Source organism: Sipha flava, unplaced genomic scaffold, assembly GCF_003268045.1.
Source record: "Sipha flava isolate LNK unplaced genomic scaffold, YSA_version1 1_pilon_pilon, whole genome shotgun sequence".
In the NCBI taxonomy this organism is placed as follows: Eukaryota; Metazoa; Arthropoda; class Insecta; order Hemiptera; family Aphididae; genus Sipha; species Sipha flava.
Genome location: NW_020272783.1, coordinates 2,265,630 through 2,290,097, shown reverse-complemented (window position 1 = coordinate 2,290,097; position 24,468 = coordinate 2,265,630). Strand labels below are relative to the sequence as shown.

At 35.9% G+C, this 24,468-nt stretch overlaps 1 long non-coding RNA gene across 2 annotated transcripts; it reads left to right on the top strand.

Annotated features, from left to right (window-relative positions):
* Window positions 1-527: 527 nt before the first annotated feature.
* On the top strand, window positions 528-23,837 carry LOC112682092. 2 transcript variants are annotated; one of them, XR_003148459.1, is made up of 3 exons: window positions 528-589; window positions 2,288-2,439; window positions 23,401-23,837. It is a non-coding gene; the product is annotated as an uncharacterized LOC112682092 (long non-coding RNA). The 2 variants fall into 2 exon arrangements; XR_003148460.1 differs by having other exon boundaries at window positions 2,288-2,454.
* Window positions 23,838-24,468: the final 631 nt, after the last annotated feature.

Sequence of the window (24,468 nt, the reverse complement as noted above, 5' to 3'; positions counted from 1 at the left end):
ACTTGTGAACAACGCGCCGGCATCGACTATATTAATGCGATTCGTAAGTCTCCTGAGACCCTCTAATCCTTGTTACGATTCCCCGTATATATATTTATGAAGTACAGTCTTAGCCGACTGTATAAATAATATGATGTCGTTCCTATGGTGTAGCGGGCAATACGAATAAATAATAATAAGACCGAAAAGGGTGAGCGCGTGCGTTACGGACATTATGTACGGCGACCACAAAAAAAAAAAAAATAAGAAAATAAAATAACCCGAGCTCAAAACAAGACGATAAAAACCGTACAAACATACCGAACGATCCCGTTATGTTTTCGAAGGGGAAAAAATTTGTTTTCCAACAACAACGGTCGGTCGAACGAAAAAAAATTTTTTTTTCAAAGTCCTCTCGACGATTAACGGTACAACTACGCCCAAATGATGGACAAAAAATATGAACGCCGCAATGACGGAACATATTATATTATTATATTGCACACGACAACGGAATACGAAGAGACGACTGTGTTCAGTCCTTAACCGTACCGCGTACGCGAAACAAGACGTGCGACACGACCAGGCAGAACGGCGTGCAAGCTTGCAAGTGAGTGACGTCTCTAACATATTTTGTCTGTAATAAAATTCGTCGTTCGCTGTGTCCGATCGCGGATCGGAACCGTTCGTGCCGAACGTTACGTCTCAATAAGTCTTACCCTAGTAGTTGTTTCCATGCGTTCCAGTGGGACTGCGGTTTACGAACACCGTGGTACGTAAACGGTCTCGCGGTCCGAATACGTTTGAAAACAAAAAAAAAAAAAAAAAAAAGGCGAAAGGGGGCGCGCGCGCGCCCGGCGCGTGATGTTTTTTTCTTTGTGGGGGGGGGGGGGAACAAACATTCGTTTCGTTCGGCGCTCGGACCGCGCGAGCGTTAATTTTTTTAAAAGCTTATTACCGTCGCTGTGTAACGGCTTTAAGGCTTCTACGATTACCGACGAGAACTACCGGGGACCTGTATGTTTTCTCACGGCAAACACGGTGGTCGTACACGCGACGGTTAGGCTGCGTATGATTTACGCGTGTTTACGCGCTTTGTTTGCGCATATCTCCCGGGGCCACCTTCGGTAAACAATCGTTCGACGGCGCGTGCACGGCGACCGGCCGGCACGTCGAAAACGTCGGCGGCGCGAAACGCGCACGAACGACAAGTCCGAACAACGCGTCGTGCGCATCAACTGTGATTCGGGTTCGTTCTCTTGATCACGTCCGCCCGGGGACGCGAGTGGGCACAATAGACGCGTGTGTGCGTAATCCACGGGTTCGTAGTCGACGCGTGAAACGTACGACCGTAACGTAATAATGATGCGCGTATAATATAATATGTACACGTCCGAATTGACTGCCGGACGGGAAAAGCGGAGAACGCGCGGGGGCCCCGTCCGCGGGAGGAGGGCACCGCCGAGTAGGAATTATTTCCTCTCTGTAATTTATCGACGTGCAGGTACACACCAGCGCTCCGTCCTGCTCTCCGTTTCCATTCCTTTACGTGTTGCAACAGCTCCAATTACACCGGACGAAGGTGCGACGACGAGAAGCGTGTGGACGGGGGGGGGGGGGAAACCGGAAAATCCACGTCGCGGTACGTATCCAACGACGATTGGGGGGAGGGAGACGATCATTAGCATAGAAATGGGGTTGAGACGAACGGCAGAGGTCGTCGAGAGTTCGATCGGGTTCTTTGCGGGGACGGGGGACGGGGAGGAAGCAAACGACGGGATGACGTGCTGCGCTCGTATTTATGTGCACCGCAAGGAACTCCACGGGAAGTGGGCGGAAAGAGCCGGAATTACGGGCCTATATACGTGGGTATATACGTGCGTGCGATAAAGGTTAGCGTAGGAGGTCGTATTTATTTTTGGGTGTACGTTTCACCGTCCGGCAACGTGCGCGAATGCCGTAAATGCGACCCGCGACTTGCGGGTACACAATACGGGTATTTAATGTGCGTATAAAGACCGAAAATCGCTACATTATGTAAATTCTCACGCGAAGAAAAAGCAAAAAAAAAAAAAAGAAAAGATTTCTCGCGAGGGATTTGAATACAAAAATAGGAATATAAAAGCGAGGGGGAAAAAGCGCACCCGCTATTTTAACGCGTTTGCGTTATTTATTGTTTATTTTTTTTTCCCCTCTGTTCTTTATTCCTTCTAGCCGTCTTTCCCCGGCTTCGGGCCGTATGGAAATACAGCTGCGCAGTACGTACAGCGAATAGCATTTATTTATGTTGTTATTTATTTTTTTCCAGAACGTCCAACAGGCACGCTTTTCCGATATGCGCATATTTATACCCCGACGAAACGCGAGGTGCGTTCTTTCTCCGGAATTTTCCGGCTGGCGAATAAAACGACATTCTCAAAAGTGTTATAAAACGGCCAACTGTACACGACCAAATAAACGGTATGCGATTAAAATGTATGTATAAATTTTTTTTTTTGTAGGTATTATTTGGTACTAATGGTAGGTTCTATTCGTAAGAGGTATTTCAATAAAAACGTGTTATATAATTATATAAAGACAATAATGACGCCGATCGAAAAGGGTACATATAATAATTTATAGATAAAAAAAATATCACTAAACAATAAAGTTTTAGAAAAGCAACGCGATCCGTGATAAAAAGAAACACAGTATGGCTACGGTTACTAATGATGCGTGTACACGAGTGTCATTAACGCGTTTCGTTCGAAGCAGGTATATGGTTGATGAAACCGAAACTTTGGTAGAGTATGAACTTAAAATGATAATTTTTTCCGACGGTCGGTACTCGGTAGATACATTACGTATAATCATGGGTGGCGCATTCATTTTACAGTAGCGGGTGCTTCTATAATACGAAAAAAAATAACAATTAAGAACCTCGACGTGAATAGTATTTCAGCATTTCGATCGATACATCGTTTTGTACCACACGGTCGCGTGTCTGTGCACAAGATCATGAGTTTTCAGATACACAATTATGGTAAAATGTACTCTCCGGAATCGACGCACAATTCGTTTGTTTTTATGTCAAATAGTTTTTTCCTCGTTTTACCGTTACCACCGTAACCACACACACACACACACACACACACACACACACACACACACATATATATATATATATGTGTATATTATAGTTTACCATACGTATTGGAACAACAGGAAAATAAATATTTCCATGTTAAAATATTATACAACCACACAAATTATATTATATAGCAATGTACAAATGTATGTTGTGTGCCGTCCCCAACACCACTCGACTACTGTATCTACTGTATATGCTCTCGGCAAACACCAAATATATTACGCTACAGCTAATGCGCGCGTTTTTTTTAAAATATACGACGAAATACCATTGTGCACATAGTGGACCGATATCTTCCTAAAACCGGTATTTCGCTAAATTTGTTTTCACAATAATTAACGTCATCGGGTCGCTTTGATTATTCTGGGCGTACCAATATAATAATACACAATACACTACGCGCGGCACTAATAAAAACGCTATGCGTCTCGCGCACGTGCAGAAGTCTTCTTTCGAGTTGTAAAAACGAACGGAACAAAAAGGGGAAATATCACTGGAATATCCGGTTTTCGATAGTTTTTCTGTTTCTTCTCGGTCTCGAATTACAGTTGGAGTCTACGTCATTCACGTAGTAAAATAATTACGGTTTGAACATTTCGAAACCTTTTGCGTTCAATTTATTGTTTACGAACGTTTGTGTTAAGTTAGACACAAAGTAAAGTTAGAAAAAATGTAATAAAATATTACTATTTACTTTTATGAAAAACGACGGACGGCAAGGCTCTGAATCAAAACCTGGGTCGAGTTAGCGGGGGGGGGGGTCTTAAAGGGCGATTGCTCCTGGGCGCTTAAATTTTGTGAAAGTATTGGGTATTTATATTAGGTATTAGTACGCACATGGCTTCAGCGGCCCAAGGACTAGAAAACGCCCGGGAGCGTTATGAATTCCTTGGCTCGGTTCTAATTAAAACGTATAAGATTTGTAAGCAGTATAACACAAAATATCTAATGGGAAGTGATGCGAAACCCTAAAAAATGTCAAAAATTTGATTCTACTAGGCCGCAATAGTTGTGGACTGATTAATCGATTTACGAATTCGTTTTGGATCCCCAACAAGTGAAAATCCCAAGTTTAACGATCTGCAGCGTTGTAAAAAATACATGCGATGACAGGTTCACTTAGTGCACCGTGCACGAGTGTTGTATGAATGTGTAATATTAGAAAAAACGATCGGTCTTCGTACTCGAATACTACTGTTATATTGTTCCGTGCCGTACGGCGTTTCTCGACGGAGGCCATTCCGCGCGGTTCACGAGGCGGCGATGGCGTTTATTCTGACGGAACTAATCGGTCGTTGTTGCGTTACAGTGTACGCGGCGATTGTTCGAAATCGGCCACCGAAAGGAGGAGAAAACCGATTTTTCTCGTCCTCCCGAAGTTTTCTTTGTCCGTCCGCCCCCGAGCAACACCGCTCGCGTACACGGCGGTGCGCGCATATCGCCGATGCATTGTAACGCGTATACATTGTCGTCGTTTTCGGCCATTCGGTCGGAACAAAAAATAAGAAAGAAAGAAAAAATAAGCATGATAATAATAATAATAATAATAATAATAACCGAATAAATAAATAAATAAGAATCGTTTCGCACGCACATTGTAGCGGCGGCTAAACGCAATACAATATAACTTATGCGCGCGCGTATTATCTCCGGAGCAGCACGGGCTACTGAATTTGTTTGTAATGTTCGAACACAATACAGACGCGGCTACGGTGTACGCGACGTGTAAAATGGTCATCCGTACTTGCGGCGGACGACCAGAAAAACGCATTCGGAGACACCGCGAAATGCGTGTGAAACAACTCTCGCGCACACGCATTGTGTGTTCGTGCATTGTGCTATTATTATTGAAATTATTATTATTGCGATTTGCGCGTACAACTTTGTCAGTACCGTTTTATCGTAAATCCGTCCGGACAATGATCGCCCCGGAGTCTTCCGTACCGTTATGCTCGTTCGGTCTTGCATACACATTTAGGCAGGCCCGTTTTTAAATAGATGGACAAACTCAAGCCTCGGGCCTAGATTTAATTTGACCTTAAACTGTGTCCGTATCTCATCACATAGTTATAGCTCTTCGGTATTTTTTTTTCTTTCCCGTCGTATTCGCGTCTCAAGTAAGCCTACTCGTTTCGGTCTTAATCCGGGCCTGTTTATACGTGAGTGTTCCGCGTGAATGTTTATTAATTTCAAGTGGCCCCATCTCGTAAAATTATATCCTACAGCGATTGCTCGCAACAAAATGCGCGTTCGTCACGCGGATGATAAAACCTGTCCTGCGGAGGAAAAACGAATGCGGTCCCGTTACATATCTTACCGCAGGCCGTACATCGTACCGACCAAGTCGCCCTAAAACGGAACATCTCTACGGTCGTCCCTGCCGTCCGTTTCGTGTTGGACAGTTTTCTCACCGGAAGTATGATGGTATTATTATGCAAATCCTTCGATAACGGTGCACGTGGTCTACAAGCATAAGCGTTTTACGAGGACCAATACGAAATAATTCACCAGTTCAAACGACGTAATCCCTTTCGTTTTACAAATTATCGTAGAGTTGCGTACACGATTTCTGTTTTCCCGATTCCCCGCCGCTGCAGTGCGTGGCACGGCTTGGAACGTCGCGGTACCGGCTGATAATATTGTAGCAATAGTTTTCGTGCGGCATAATCGATACGTGTTGGTAAATACGGTACACGTTTACGCCATTCGCATAACCGTTAAGAACGTTTTGTAGTACTTATTTAACGTATTGAAATACGCCATAGCGCGTGCAGCGAAACGGGTGAAACACGTGTAAAAACGAAACAGTACTAAGCGAAATTTAGGATTTACGCACTTTACTGCAATAAATGTACATCTACATCATATTTTATCGTTATTATTATTATGTTACCGTCCGATGCGTGAATTACCCGAGAAAAATTTTTTTCGATCGATTCCCCTATTGGGGGCATACGTCTATGCCTTCGGAAACACATTTCTTACGCGTAACATTCGAAACTGCATGAAAACAAGGCAATCCAATTAGCCGCGAGTGTTAATTTTTTACGCGGAAAATATAAGTATTTTCTATTTTTTCGGTTTTCCGCGCACCGATCTTTACAATTTTTATTATAATATTTTTACAACACGAGTTGACGGGTTTTTTTTCCTTTTCGATATTGTATACCATATTTTCGACTATACGTTTCGGAACAAGCGAAAGCACAGCGAAATTTACGACATTTTCGTGTGCGACTCGCATCGGGTATATGTAGTATATATGTACGAGGAAAGAACAATATTCGCCTTTTTTTATAGGCGAAAACATCGTACCAATGTACACGAACCGCACCATTCGAGAATATTGTACACTGCCAAAATATACTCAAAACTGTTGACAGCAGTCGTGTTGTGCGAATCTGATGAGGCTATGTTAATTTTCGTTTCCACCAACAGTAAAACATTGTACAACTCATTATAATAAATATAATGACAAGTCACTTGTGAAAACATTTCTCGTAACAGTACATCATACTTCACCATTTGTGTTACATGTACGCATACATCCCTGTACCACATATATACGTAGATCATTGATTTCGAAAAATAGATTTTTTTGGTAAAACCGATCGTAGTATATACGGATTACGTATAAATACAGATTTTACGGAATACTGCAAACGTACGGTACCGACGTTACCGAAGGGATTTAGTCACCGATGAAATTTTAAAACGTCTCAATCCTTCTCTGCAGACACTTATACGGTACTGACATTTTGACTAATGCCGTTTACGCAGTACTGCGAAGCAGACTACTATGTCGAACACACCAAGAATAAGTGAACCACTCTGTAAAATAACTTTTTATATTTTCTGACCGTTCTGCGGTATGCAATGTAGTTGTAGCATTAGACCACGTGTAATAAACACAAGTATCTATCAAGTTCATCAAATCAATGTTAAAGATATAAGCTCGTAAATTTGCATATTGCGCACCACACGTGTTCAGCTTGCTTGTGTGCAATTACGAGTCGGTGCACATCGTTATTGTTTCCAAGTCTTAAGTACGAGTATATTTATACATACACGTATAGCGTACAAAGCTCGATATTGCGTGCGCTATAGACAAAATTATAGCTGCAGCACTGTATGGGTATGCTCTTACGTATGTAAATCATACGTTTTCCGGTTTTAATATGTACAGTGTGCATCGCACGAAGGTCGGATCAAAGTGATTTCGATGTAGAACAGTCGTAATATACGATTATCGAGATACACGCCCTATACGCATAATATATATATATATATCGTGTACACAGAACGGAAACATCGTACCTATATGTATATCGTGTAATATGTACATATACGATGACCGATGATGACGGGTCGGTGGTACATCGTAATATGTATTATGTATATAATAAGAGCTATATAGGGTGATGATACATTCGGAATTTATTGCGCTGGATGTTGTAAAAACCCGTAGAATAATAATTTCGGAAATAGCTAATGAAAACCACTCTCCGAAACTTCGTAGCCGTCCTGATGTTATATATATGTACACACGAGTAATATAAAGGTCAGACTCACTATAAATATATGTATTTATTTTATGTACGATACGGCGGTAAAGAGCAAAAAAAAAAAAAAAGCCCCAACAAGAAACTTTGGTCCATTAACCCGATACTGCTGAGTTCATATTTGCTCGGAGAAAATCAAACGACTTCTATTCAGCGCAGTTCCTCTGCTATACTTTGTCGTTCGCACACATTTACGCGTATATACTCCGCCGCCATTTTATATTGGCGCTCATTATCTCGTCGAATAGTTTCCGACTTTATGCCACACGCGTGCTATCTTATTTTTTATTCGATCAATTTCCCGAGACGTACAACAATATTCTCGGGACAACTTTGAACATAAACATCATCGTATTTTATAAGCGAAATTCAAACTCGTTGTATAAATATGCATGTATAATACATATATATAGTTCAGCCTCGTATAAATATTATATTATTATTACGACGCGGTCGTACGCTATCGGTTTTATCATTTATTTATTAGTTTGATTGCTGCAAAACTTTACTGTTATTTACAAAAATATGTATAAAATATAATATCTTCCGTTTTTCACACAAATACTATCGTGTTTTTCGTATTTTTTCGGTCTTTTGACATTCGTATTTTTGTACAAACACACACTCACACATGGTCTACAAAGCCTCGTGTATCTAGAAAGGAAAAAATATAGGGACCATTGTGTATCGATTCGAAGAAGGCTGCGCGTGGGCGTATCTTATAGGGGAGAAAAATATGAGTGAAAAAAACTCTACGAGGAACAAAATCGTCGTGACGAATGTGAGAATTTCGTTACAAACACCAATGGTTCGCTTATACACCAATTATATCGTAGAAGGGTTTTCAAAAACGTGAGAATTCGTATAAATAGGGTTTGAAATTTAAGGATTATAGATGTATACTTGAAACATATGCGCGTTCATATTACGACGACCGTTTCTTTAAAAACACATTATTCCAAAACTACGTATAAGACAGTTCTTATATATATATGTATATGAAATACGTTAATTAGGCCTAAAGGGTTTTTTTTTTTTTTTTTTTGAAACATAAAATAATGAAAAAATAGACGTCCCGACGATAACGATCGTCTTAAAATATTTAATATATAGCACGCTCATTAGTTTAGGTATGTATTAAGCCATGGATATATATGTATATAATTATTATGTATAAATATGAATACGATTTCCGTCAGACCGACATCGGCCGGCACCGATTTCAGAAAACGTTTCTACTGCCATGACGTCGAAAACACGGATTCTTCAATGGTTCGGGAAGAGAAAAAAATATTTTCAAAACAAGATGAAAAATAGTGACGGCGATACGGTCGGAAGCCGATGAACCGTCGCATATAATTATGTATATACATCCATACATATTATTTCATACTATTTATTCGTTGCTGTATACACATACCGTATACCCGGTAATTCGTCAATTTATATATGCACGTAGTTTACAATTGGTCCGGATGTATGCGGTATTGACTAACAGCATATGCTAATATATGTATTTATTTTCTTAAGGATGCCATACACGGTCAATCATGAATGTCAATTTTGTAATTGTCACTCATGATTGACCGTCTAGGTCGATGAATGTCAATCTTTTTTCGTGACTGATGAATTTCAAACACGCTTGATTTTTTTGTCGTCAATCAAAGTGATTGGCAATCATGACTGACCATGTGTGGTAATGATTGATACGCGTTACTATTCAAAACATAATATCACAGATAATATTTTATAATATATTTTTGATATAAGGTTCAACTTTTTCTAATAATTCCATAAATTTTGAATGAAGGAAATTTACATAATCTTAATTTGATGTCAATAATAGTTTATTCAGTAGGTTATGATGTGTGTATTTTGTCCTTTTTAAAAACCATTCTTTTGACCATGTTCATTTAATTTTATTTCGTTTCTCTCCTTCATCTGAATTATTTGTAGCCAAAGCTACAATAATTGCAATACAAGTTTCTTCCATTTATATATGATTTGGAAGATGTAAATATTAAATAGAGTACAATCATATACTATCATATGATAGGTATTAACTATAAACCTCCAATTAAACAAATAACATTAATTATGGTTTTATTTGCTTTTATGAAAAATTATCAAATGATTGTCATTCATGATTGACCATGTATGTCAACATTGAAATTTATAGTGAATGACAATCAAAAAAACTGACATTCATGACTGACCGTATATGCCCCCCTTTAAGAGTTTTCGGCGTGTGCATGTCGGCCGTTAAGCGTGAAAAGTATTCGACGGCGAAATGATCGTGAGCACTAGTTTGTGCACATTATAACGTCTTATTCGTATACATACACATGCGATTTATAACATGTACACAAGTGTAATGCGAAATATGTACAACAATGCGGACACGCGGCCGTAAGTCATGGAGACACGCCTGACGGGGTCAAGTCGGTTAGGAAAAAATATTTTAATTTTTTTTTAAACATACTTGTTTAACATTATATGTATATACGCATATAAAACGGTCTCTTTGGCTTTTCACGACAAAACGCGTGTACCTATGGCGAAGGTTATTAACTTATTTTGTAAATGAGCACGGTAAGTATAACGCGTGAAAAAAAATAAATAAACATGCGACATGGCGAATTGCAATGGTGCGTTTGGCGTTACTAAAATACGAAAAAAAAATTACCGACCAAACGAAGAGTATATATATGTATGTGTGTGTGTGTGTATGTGGTCAAGTACATACTTAAATGCATAATTTTATGCTGAATTATAATACGGGCACGTGCTATACATGTACACTATAATATATAATACCATAAAGTAGACTTATGTCAAGTCAAATTTGTAGGGGAACAGAAAAAGTTAAGAAAATCGAAAATACTTTGTGGTATACGTACAGTTGGAAGTAAAACTACAAATTATTAATAAACTCATGAACACATACAAACGGTGACGTACAATGTTTTATAATTAAACCTAAAATGCTTAGCGATTGATGCACATAATGCAGTATACGGAGGATTCAATGTAAGAATTTCACTTAATTATAATATATTTTTATCGAACTTTTTTATGTTCTTGGATGGTTTTTAATGATCTAAACTGTATACACGCTCTATAAATTGTCTTGTTTCATCATTAATAATCCTAAGTCGTCGACCATTCTAATCTGATTTCGAATAGATATTATAAAATCTATACAAACAAACGCAAAAACTCGAAATGCATTTGTACGTCTTTAATGCAGTTTTAACATACAATTGTATACTTTTAAAAGTATATAATTTGAATCTTAGTCCGTAAGCGCATCACATAATTCAACGCAACATCGACTTTCGAAAACGTTCGTCTGTATGTATAAATTATGTATTATTTGAATAAGGTAGTTACTATAAGGCTGTATGCAAAAATATTTTCACGTAAAAACGGTGTACTAGCATGACGATAACGTTTTGCTCGATAACGAAACCGAAGTAAACAAAGCCGTGTTCGGAAATAAATCATGATTTAATCATAGAGAGAAATATGTTGCGATAATACGTGCCGAAAAAAAAAATGTTTTAAAATAATGTATTGTGTATCCGTAAAATATTATGGGTATGCAGTTTCGGTAAAACTAACCGGCAAGGTCGAGCAAATCAATATATTCAGAAGATTTAGATAGCAATTAAGCTAAGTAATTCTTGTTGCGCAAAAAAATTAAAAAGCACGCGTTGTACAAAGGAAAACGTATGGTCGCGTGTAACGATAATAATAATATGACAGTTGCAGATGATTTATGCTTCGTATTTTTATCAAAAAACTTATCTCAAAAACAATAAATACATCGGTATCCGTGCGTATGTGGTATACGTTTACCAGTCACGATGTCCGAAGCAAAGTTACTCGTGCCTGGGGACTAGGAAAAATGTACTTGCAACGACTTTCTCGGTGACCCGGAGATTTTGTGTCCCGTCGTCTCAACTCCCGTATACGTAGGCTTCATATTGTGGACACAGTTCCTGACGTGTAACGCAAAGCCATTACCAGGGGAGGGTTTAGGGTTCCGACCCATCCCAAATTATTTTTTAGAACAGAGTTGAATGGTTTTTAATGACTATTACATTTAAAATTTTAAAGTTTACCAGTCGAAAACGTATTTATACTTTAACCACCAGTCTCGTCCCTAATAAAAAATAAATATTCTTCTGACTATGGTCTTGGTAAAACGTATTATATATATGGTATATACCATATATTTGAGATTTTATATCAAGCACTCGGTAAGTCGATTTAAGAAGAGGAGCGGAAAAACTGGACTAACGGCTGTATGCTTCAGCGATAGGTGGAAAACACATCACCCCGGAAAAAATTAGTGTACATTTCCTAACTGTCGAAAGTCATGACTGTAGTATGCAAACAAGTTAAACTTGTTTGCAACGTCACAACACCTGTACATCATTCGAATTTCGCGCCGGAGAGTCTGTTATTAGATTATTTCGATTTGAACTGCTCCGCTTTCAACGCGCGGACATGTAATAGATTACCGTTGCACGCAAGAAGCAAATTTCTAATAAACGAACATAATGCGTTTTAGCTGTCGTATACATGTATTTAGCTCGAAATAAATTGCTTATTTTATATTTTTTTTGACTTCAAAATTCTCAGTACATGAACAGAGACTTGTTCATTATATGAATAATTCATCGGTAAAATATATAGAAACATTCTAATTATTTCTAAAATGTTTTTTTCTCATAGTAAGACATTAATATATTATATTTCTTATAAACAAACGCACATACAAGTACACAAATGAATAAGTTTAATTTTATTTCACGAATGGAACACCACATAAAATTTGTCAACGCACGCTTAATCTGTGATGGTAGAGTTTATTTAAAATAATTATGTTATAACGATTATATATACATAATATATTTATATATAAATACATAAAATACGGAATTAATAATACGATCGTTATCTTATTAAACGAAATCAGATTTTCAAATTAATGACGAAAAGTTGCCAAGACATTTTGCATGTAAATCGTTTTCTATATAAATTATCAAATTAAGTGAGCACTTGTGCACATAATATTATATAAACTATTTCAGGTCCGAGTTCGAATAAAATAACAAAAGCCACATGCTCTCGGCATAAAACACATAATATACGTATATATTATATTATTGAGCAATCCTAATCCGACGGATACAATCTGATAGCAACGGGATACTGTAATTAACGTCAAGTGACAAACATATATATACGAGTATATACTCTGTCCGTAAAATATATAGCAGTATCGTCGACTGCTATGCGTACGGATTTGATTATGATACGGATTTTCAAATGATATGTTTTGGGCGGAGTTAAATTTCTAATTCTCGTTCCGAATCACGAAGATTTTACACGGTTGGACAACAAAAATATTCAACTATGTATAATAATGTAATAACCGACCACCCGCGGATGTTTGTATTCACTTGGGTTCAAATTTAATTATTTTCAAAATAATTGTTTTAATATACGACGTGTCGTCTGATCTATTAGTTTTAAGTTTGAATATTTATTTATTTATTTTTTTTTTGTTATTATTATTGAAATACCGAATTGAAATTTATCGGAAAAATTAAGCTAATAATATTTTATTATATTTATTAGATGCATACCATTATAACATTATACTATTATATAAATTCGTGCGTAGGATAGTAGGTAGGCAACATCCTCAGAAACTAAAATAACTGTATACGCAGGAGTAATGCACTTCACTTACAAAAATAAACGGTAATAGAGAATAATAAAAGCCTATGAGTACATCTAACCGTATTTGTGAGGATATATATACATGTATATGGATTATAAGGTGAACAAGTAATCGAATAATAATTCAGCTACCAAGTAAAAATAATATAAAACAAATTATACTGATTTTGGATTGTTTCATTATACTAACACTCTCCTCGTTTATCGATGTTTTTATATTTGTCCATAACCGGACGACACATCGGTCTGCTGTTGGTAAAAAGGTTTTGAATTCGACAAAACAGCCATTCCTGTATAACACACATACACATTATAGTTTTACACGGACGATTCTGTACGGTTGTAGATGATAACGAATAATAATTACAATTACTGTTGCCGTACAGTGAACTATCACGTTTGATTCCATCGGGAATTATCCTTAAGAAAATACTACCGATTGAACTATTTGCGTTGGTACGCGCGAATATATTTTATGCGCATAATGGATTATACATATAAATTAACGGTGTTGTGGACCACAATAATTTATGTTACATTTAATATATGTAGCTATACCGGAATTCAAACAATGCACATTCATTATGTTTATGTATACACAGTGTGCCTGTGCGCAGCAGAAGACGGAACGAAGGACGAAAAGTAAGCTGTTAACACATTTCGTAAAGAAGTTTCGGCCGGAAAAAAAAACTAAAAGTTTAACGATTTCGTAATTATCCGTTAGAGACGTGCAACATAAATGATTTCTGTGCAAGTACAACGTACATTGTTTGCTAAGCACGACAATGGTAAACCGTTTGACGAAGGCATTCCGCGTAAATCGACTAGCGCTTTTAAGCCGTTTTCGCAAGAATCGCAACGCGCACGATCCTGCAACTACGTAAACCAAACCGTCGAGGGATCGTGCGCGGTGCAAACGAACGCACGCGAACGGGGTGTGTGCGTGTCCCGTCCCTCCCGTCGACGTTTCTCCGCGCGCGCGCGCGCGCGTGTGCGTGCGTTCGTATTGTCCGTGTAGAGCAGCCGCCATCCCCGCGTCGCAGTCGGTCCCGGACGCGCGTAGTCGGCGGCCATCATGGCGGCGGAATTCCATTTGTACACACACACGCGCGAGCGCACGGACTAGGCGGTGGGGTGGCGGCGGCGGCGGCGGCGGACAGACGATTTATAAGATGCCGACCGACTGGAGCCAAAAACGACCGAAGCCGATAGGCGCGCGGTCGCCTGTGCGTGCGCGTGCACGATGTCGGATACCGCGCGTAAGACCGTCGCGCGACGATTTCCGGCGCGACTGATGTCTGCGTTTCGGGCGCGCGCGCGTACCTACGGCTTTTACGCGAAACTTTTACGCTCTCGTCGGAGACGAATGGACGAGCGAACAAACTCTTTTGTCGTCCGCCCGACCGTGTACGAGACGTCGTAGCACGTGCACGCGCGTAACAATGTTCTCGTCCGGTTTCCGGACCGTTCCCGGATGCTGCGCGTTCGATGGAGACAACGGTCACACACGTTTTTTGCCTATCGGAAAAAAAAAAAAAAAAAATGTTCGCCGAAAAATAAATGTACAGTATACGAAACGTATACGGGACTGCGAACATTTTTCCCGCGCGTTATTGCCGCGCACGCGATCCGCAACGAACGAGTAATAAAAATGTGAATTAAACCGTTAAACATATACTCGCATGCGTGTGTGTGGACGCGACAGGCTGCTACTCATACGTCCAGGTTTGCACGAACAACAGTTTATTTCATTCGTAAAACGTTAACGCGCGGGCAAGCGATTTGTTATTGTTTTGCTGCGGTACGTGTACATTTCGATTTCAATTTCATTCGGTCGCGTTTGAAAGATTGTTAAAAAAAAAAAAAAATAAATAAAAAATAAAATAACGTGTATGTTACGTTTATCGTGGGTGAAAACAGATTCGCATTTCGATTGGAAACGACGTTTCCGCTGCGCAAGACTATAATATCTTATCGGTTCGCAGTCGTTACACGGTATTCGCAAACGCGCGGCAGACGTTACACATAATAAAATTGAAACAATACGTAGGACAATCGCATAAACGATATTTTATATGGCTCGCATCGTTTCAGCGTGTACCGCAACATGTATACGTACCCACACAGGTAGCATAATACGTTTTTTCGAAATTCTCCTATATTCCGCGTACACGAATATAAATCCGACCGCTTATAATAACAATATACGTGCATAACGCTCATCATAATCGGGCTGTACCGTAAAATAAATAATAAAACGTTCTGGTATAAAATAAATTAAATTTTGTTTTTTTTTTTTTTTATGACGCGATGAATGTATATTGTTTTCGAGTATTATTGTGCAGTAGTTTGAGTGTAAAAACATTTATGAAAATGTTGGGGGAAAAATAATATAACTATAACGACATACGTATATGTATGAACAGGTGCAAACGTGTAATCCCGCGTTTAATTGTGTATGTACGTACTATAGTGACTGAATAAAAAAAAAATTCGCCAATGGGTGTACGCAACACAAGTTTTCAGGGATAATTTGTATTTCGCTACTACTTGCAGTTGTTACAACGAAATACTAATTTGCCAAAACGTTGACGTATAAACAATTATAAAATATTATGAAATAAACAATGAACAATTAACGTATGTAAATATTATGTGCATAAAAGAAAGGAACTCGTACTTATAAATATTCACATGTTTTGCGCATTACTTATGACGTGTGAATCGGCTATATTACGTATTTTTTTTGGATCTATTTGAAGAAAATATATTTTGAAAAATAATGTAATAAATTAAAATACTCGCAAAATATCGTTATGCACGCGCGTGTTCTGTTACGGATGTGCTGCTACAAAGTGACAAACACAAAATTTGTTGTGCACATGGTCATTTTTTCGAAAGGATTGTGAGTCATAAAAACGCCTATTTAAACACGATTATTATTTATTATACGAAATAAATTAAAGGATATTTTGTGCGAGTGTATATAGCGCGTGACGGTGCTACTCTTTGACATTAGACGTATGTAATGTGTATAGTATTTTTGTTGAGATGCCAATTACTGTATTTTCAGTAAGAGTATTTATAATATTCTAATTAATAAAACATGATTTTAAAAGCTTTTTCTAATAAATATAACGATTTCGTCTCGTGTAATTTAAAACCAAAATTAATTTATTCTAGAATTTTTAGAATTTTTATTCCGTCGGAAAATTATAATATTAAAATCACAAAAAGTTTTTTGTTCAATGTCCAATAAAGAGTATGATCGTCATCTATATTTTATAATATAAAACCAATCGTTTTTGGTATATTTTTATCAATTTACACGTTGTGTAAATATTTTTTTTATATATTATTCAAAGTTTGTGCATGTTGTTCGAGTCGCCATATTTATTAAAGCGTATTGTTTCTGAATAAATTTAAAACGTTTACGCTTTATGTTCGTAGTAATTAATAAATTAATCAGATCTAACGCGCTGTTGAGTACTAACTGTTACGCCTCTGCAGAGGTACAACGTATAATTATAAATCATTAACGTAAAACGCTATTGTTTTAATTATTGTGAACAGTTTTGTTTTCAACTGCAAATTTTCAGTTACAACGCATACGCGTTGCAAATATTATGCAATTATTACCGTACCATGGTGTGTGTATTACTAATTTTTCGGTGTATTCAATGCGATTTGAAGATATCTAGAACGTGCCGAACAATAGCACCTAGGCCGATATTGTTACGAAACCATGCATAATAATACGTTTACACGTGTGCGCGTTTCCCGCTGCAGGGCGTCTCGACAAGCTGAATAGCATGTCGAACACGAGCTAAACGAATATGATAACAATAATACTTGCTGGTTAAAAGCGAACGCAATAATAATTACTATCAGACACGACGTCTCGCTATGAGTACTATTTTATATACACGTTATATTGTATTTAAATTTCGACCGTCCTCATCGCCGCTAATTAACGCGAGCTAATGAAACAAATTGCTCGGAATTAATTGGTTTTCATCGTGTACGATTGTATAATTTATGAACGCATATTATTCACCACTACAACTCTTCACCGTGCAGCTGAGGTCATTTACGCTCTTCGTATACATATTACCCACGGATAAACATCATGTACACGCGCAATAAGACGTACTGAAAAATCTAGTCCGAAAAAACATAAAATTTTAACGGGTTTTGATATTGTTAAATTTTGATACTGTATCGTTTTCCGCGACGAGTATGATCCGCACTGTGATGCGAGTACGTGTATGTCGGCTCGAGACACGAGTAATGCACGGAGTCATACAGGATTTTTAAGTATTTACGAGTAAGCTGTGCAGTTGGACGTATCGCACGAAATAACGTTATCGTTGCCGTCGTCCATGCGCATGATATACTGTATGATTTACACGGGAACGATATCAAAAAACGCATAACAATCGTGTATTCGTTTTAATACTTTTACAACTGCGGCGCGGGGTAACGGGGGCCTAAATAGCTGCGAGTAAAACAAATATTGATCACGCGTTCGCAGTGCATGGATATTATTGCGCCAAATGTGTTTTGTTCGAATACGGAATATATATAATACCGCCTAAAATACCGTGTCCCTTGAATTACAAATGTGTACAAGGTTTTGAGTAGGGCACTACAACTCCCATCGGTTTTTTTTTGGTACGGAAATCTGTTAATAGTATCAATTGTTAATTGTATTTAATTTAATTAATTGAGTTAAAAAGTTTGTCCTTTGGAATCAGATGTATTTTAGACCCAACTCATACCGTACCTAAGAATATAATACATTTCTATTTACGTAACGTAATACGAATAGCTTATATTATATTGTGTAATGCGGACGTGGAGAAGATAATTGTACATCGATTATTAGTTTCTCTTTTCTATAACGGTAGTACGTCTTCATCGATATGAACTTTGAAAGAAAGAACCAAATGCATAACCTAAATTAAAGTTCTTTAAAACGCGCGTAAAAGCGGAATAAAACCTATATGGTGTACTCCATATTGATGTTTATTTTAACAACTCGATACGAATGATTTTCTGACATTTTAAAAAGGCATCAGCAAGGAATGTCTACCGTGAACGAGTGTTATTACAGGTAAGACACAAACATTTTTACATCGGTAAAAGTAGAATTTTTTAAGAGACGCGGCTGAAACAGATAGAATGTATTTACTATTAAATACATTTTTGAGATAAATTTTTCTACAACTATAAAGTTGTTTTGTAACTACTATTTAATTAAAATTATCTACACTAATGCGAATATATTTTATAATTTATTAGAAATATATATATAAATTATATACAAATATTTTTATACAATGGTACGCATGTTATATGGGAGGACATATAAGATACTTCTAAAAAAACATAGGTTGAAAAAACTTACAGTCAGCATCGACATTATATTGGTACTTGAATTATTATTGCGAAGTGCGGTATTGTATGCTATATTCATCGAGATCTCTCTATACTCATTATGACATTTATTAAGCCAAATTAGTGTATTACCTGAGATGGAGCCTGAGTCTGAAATTTCCATAAGCCCTTGTGCTGTAACAGAATCATTTTCCAATATGAAGCAATGTGGAGTTGATCGGCATCCAGAGGCGATATTAAATAACGAATGATTGATTATTTATATTTCAGGAAGGGGCAACTCAATGTTATTAGAGGGCAAATTTTTAAAAAATTTAAATCTAGCGGGCCAGAGTGTAGAAAACCGAAAAAAATTGTCATTCAAAATATAAATTTCAATTAGCATTTATACACACGGAAATAATAAATTAAACGCACACAACTACACAACACGAATGATACGAAAAAACTGATATAATTGAATAGTCCGGTACAAACAGCTATTGTTGAAAGCTATATATATACAATTAGAAATTTAAATATGTTTAATACCAGATAACAATTATTATATCGATAAGATAGAGTATAGAAAATATAATATGTATGATGTAGTTTAAAAATTAGCACGGATCAGATAAAAAAGGTTGTCAAGGTAACCAGTTGCCCACTCTTGATAAATATGATCAATCACTTGCTATTTATATAGCGTTACATATCTTGCATTTTTTGAACCTTCAATTCTAGTTATATCAGCTCTCCATGGGTTTAATGAAGAGCATATCTTTCAGAGTGCACAACAGAATATCTAATGTGAGAAATGTCATAATACAAATTAATAAAAAAATTCCTATTTCTTTTATTATTATTATATTTTTAGAAAATATGGAAATACTTTTTGAGATTTAATGGATTGAAAATGGTTTATAAAATAAGAATTATTTAAATATTTAGTTTTATATTTCAATTATTTTAACATTAGTCAAAATGCTAACTCTTAGTCTATGCATAAACAAGTTACGTAATGTAATTGTAACAGGTTATTGCACCGAATTTCGGAAATTAAATTTTTACTGTAACTTTACTGTTTTACAAATATTAATAATATTATGTATTTTATTATTCTGAAATAAAAAACAAATTGTATTTGTTAGCCACAGTGTCAGACTTTCACTTAAAACTTTCAATATATTTATAACATATTATTAAATGAATACCTTTTAAAATAAAGTTAGCCAATTTATCCAAGGGGAGTAAAATATTTCATAATTATTTAATAAACATGAAAGATTTTGTTGTTGCGCCGAATAAAATTTCGTCCGAGCGTATTTGGTTTTTGCACCAAACTAAACCGTAAATATAGTTTTTTTAATTTATTTACCATGACATTCATAAGACATATATATTATAATTACTATCTAACCTAACCTATTACACCTATATTATTATACCTATGGCTATTGTACAATTGACAAAATTTTTTTCAGCATTTGTGTGTTGAAAACGAAATTTTGAATAAATTGGACGTAGTTGGTTATTGCACCGGTGCCTTCGATTGTGTATTGATGTAGAATATCAGAACATTTTGTTACACTCCCTAATGTGACTAAACTCGATCCGCAGTGGCAGCCAAGCTAAATTAAGCAGAGCTACGCACCAAACTTAATCGGTATTTTTTCGAAATTATAAGTCATAGGATATAACTTGTAACCAAAAAATGTCTTCAGTATTCGGTGCGTATTTTATAGTCCTCATGATTCTTATTCTACGATTAGGTCGACCGGGGCTTTTCGAAAACAGTATTGGCCACATAGCCACGCCGACTGCCGGACGTAGGCACGCCTATGGTTACACTTTATGTGCATTATAATTACACGAATCTGATCCCGTTCATTTTAACAACCTACCGATGCATCGATTTGATAGGTTTTCACGGGACGATTATAATATTTTTTTTATTTGGTCATATTTTAACAATTACTATGGACTTCGTTGTTCGATAATGTACCATCCACATCGTGGCTCATCCGATACGACGAAAATAGAACGTGTCATCGCCTGCGCAACGAACGATTTCGACGGGGAGAAAACCGCGTTTAGACGAAACGTTTTAAATTCATAACATTATATATGTATACAATATACACATCTATGCGCGTAGTGTTTAATGAATAGCGTAGACGCCGCATAGACGTCTTTATTTTTAATCGCCATGGTGGTGGTCTCAATCTAAACATCGCGTCGTTGAGTGTTTTAAGATCCGTTTATAATAATACTGCGGAGCTCGAAAGCGCGTAAACAATCGCTTTTCCGAAAACAATTTGACGGGACTTTGACTCGTACATCTTTTGCACCTCGAAAACCGATATAACGATTGAAATAAAACGACGCGCGCCGAAAATAGGAACATTTATTGCACAGACGACCGTTATGATTTGTTAGTGTTTGCCATTAACAGTTCATCACATGCATATAATTTATGTACAATGTATGTTCGCATAGCTGTGCAGCGCGAGAACAAAACAAAACAAAACGATGAGCGGAATGAGAAAAAGCGTTCAACACTCATTCGCCGACGTGTCCAACGTGAAACATGTAAATAAATACGAGTATAATTGCATTAGTTTCGATTTTACTGTTGGCCGTTGTTGTCTCGCGGCTTATTAGGAAATACGACCGCGCGTTTGAAAGGTCCGACATCGATTTTTAAAGTTCATAATAATCATGTACAATGTTTTCGTTTGCTTGATAAATGCTGAAACGCTAACTTAACACATTTCAAAACAGTCAACAGTTATAATATATATGATGTCCAACATTAGATAGACGATCACATAGATAGTGTATAGGACACCGTCGTTGGATGATTTTTTTTTTTTTTTTAATCTAAATATTTTGTTCATATAACTATACGAGTTGAGTACAATTACCTTTGAACATACTAAATGATTCAGAAAAATTACCCGAAGAGTTTTAACTTATTACGGTAAGAAATTATAGGTGCATGAAACATGCTGCGATTTGTCCCTGTTTCGTAGATATTATTTTATTACATTTCTTTGTTCTCACACTTAATAGAAAATACGCAATTTGTCCATTATTTTGCGCCAACCGCAATATGACCTAATTAACCCAAGTTGCAGATATACACTATATGCATCCATAAATGGAAAATAATCACTCAATTGATCTAACCTAACCTTTTGTACTATATACGCTCGACGCTTTTATGTTAAAAACTGATACGTTAATTTATTAAAAATATCGTTATCTCTTATATATTACATGAATACATTTTTAAATATCACAAACATTATAAACTTTAAAAAGAAATTAAAAATATTATTCATCAATATATTAACTTGATTAAATTTTTCCTCAACTCAGTACAGCCAATAATATAACAGTTTTAAAAGTAGTAAAAAAAATAAATATCTATTTATATAATTGTATGGCCGACGCCACAGACCGGGTGCACTTATTTTTCACAGTATTATTATTTTTTTTCTCTTTTGCGGTCGTCGTAAAACCCAAATGTAGGTTATCAATGCTGCCAGTAATAAATAAAATCGAACGGGCGAAAAAACGAAAAAAATGTAAGTAAAAATCGTTTCGACATAAATGAATGAAAATTATAGGTTCCATGCGATATTATGGCATTTTCCGAACGCGAAAGGCGTTTTAAGGATATTGCTTTGAGGGTCCAACCCCGACAGTCTAATGCCTATAAGCACATATATATATATATATATTCTTTTAGACTATGAATGTAATAAGTCTGATAGAGTAATAAATTACAAAAAAATAAAATGAAGTTTTTATTCTGAATTCATCTTGTATAGATAAAATCGTAAAAAATAGATAATATTATATTTAATCCATCTTATATATAAAAAGTCTGTTGTAACGGCACGGAAAGAAAATAATAAAAATATAAATTTAATTAATATGTACTCAGTACATATTTAATATTTAATCAATTTTCAAAAGTATTTTAAAAATAGTGTTAATTATAAAATTCGTAAGAATAGATAATATATTTCTCGTACTTAAGTTTTTTTAAATTAGTTTCTTTGGACTACACTACCTCAATTGCAGTCAAAAGCAAGCAAACAATAAAAAAGATAATATTATGTATTACGAGTGATAAATATACATTTTAGTATGGGTTTAATTTAGTATTGAATAAAACATAATATTTCATTAAAATTTGAATTTGTATCCAACAATTAATTTACCAATAATTATATTTTGTACTTTAGTTAATAAGTGATAATTATTATGAAGTTGTGTCGCGAACGTAATTTGCATCATAATGACAAATTATTGCGCTTTATGTGCAAAAATACTTTAGGATTGTTTTCACAAACATATATTTGTATGCTATACTTTTATGCGCAACGCGAATGATACATAACTAAACATAACTCTGCGAAATGTATTGAAACAAGGCATTATTATGTCTTGTGTAATACATTGTTGCAGCGAGAAATAAAACTAATTTATGTATGTCATTTGTGTTATTTTTTCACCAGCTAGATATCCTCACACGATGTTTATTAAACACTTATTAAGATTTGTATGTTTTTTTTTCAGCTTCTGGTTACACAATTTTAAAAACGTTTCTGTTCTATAACGGCGGCGGCACACTCCGCGATGGCATCAATACAACTCGTCAAGATAACAATAACAACCGCGACCGTGGGATTTTCAAATCTTTTATACTGCTGTTTAGTATAGCACATTTGCTTTTTTTTTCGTTTTCGCATCGAATATAATCACTAGGCTAGCGTTCAGGTTCGCGCGCATATAAAACAGTATACGATCCTGGAGGCACTTCTCATGACCGAATTTTTCACGTTCTAAGTTCACAGATACATACACAGGTTCACCATTTTTAGTCTTACAAAGTACTTGTGTAATAGTATTTAAATAAAAGTATACAATACCTGCCATGTACTCAAATACGTATTTTAAATACCTTCTCAGAGTATCTGTGTTTAAAATCAAACACATTTTTTTACAAATTTTATTTCCATTTGTTCACATTCAATTAATTTACCAATTATTTATTCATATAATATTAATAAGATTTATTAACCATTTATCCGTGTTATTTAAATATATTCAATATTTATACGTCTCATATTATAAAAAATTGCCGTACAGACCTATTCCAGCCAATCCCATAAAAAATACCAGAACCTAAGAACCCTATTTATAGTCTACAACATTATATACTATCATGACCATAAAAAAATATAATATACTGCATTATATCAATATATCATATTATATTAATATAATATTATATTATACCCATATCAATTAAAAATTTCATAACAAAATTGGGAATTCGTTTTATTTTTATTTTTCAATTACATTTTAATTCTAATTTATGTCCTATGGGAACTCTGAACTATTTTATTCGTTGCAGTCATGTAGGACATGAATATATTTTTAAAATTGATTTACACTTTATTTTATGATTATAAGGTAAGCAATGTTATGAATTTTTTAAGTATTTGAAAGTATCTTTGAATACTTTTTTGAAGTATCTGTATTCTTACGTGAATACCTTTCTTATAAATTATTCAAACACGCATTTAAAATACTTTTGAAAACAACTATCTATATTTGTATTTTAATATTTTTAAAATGTAT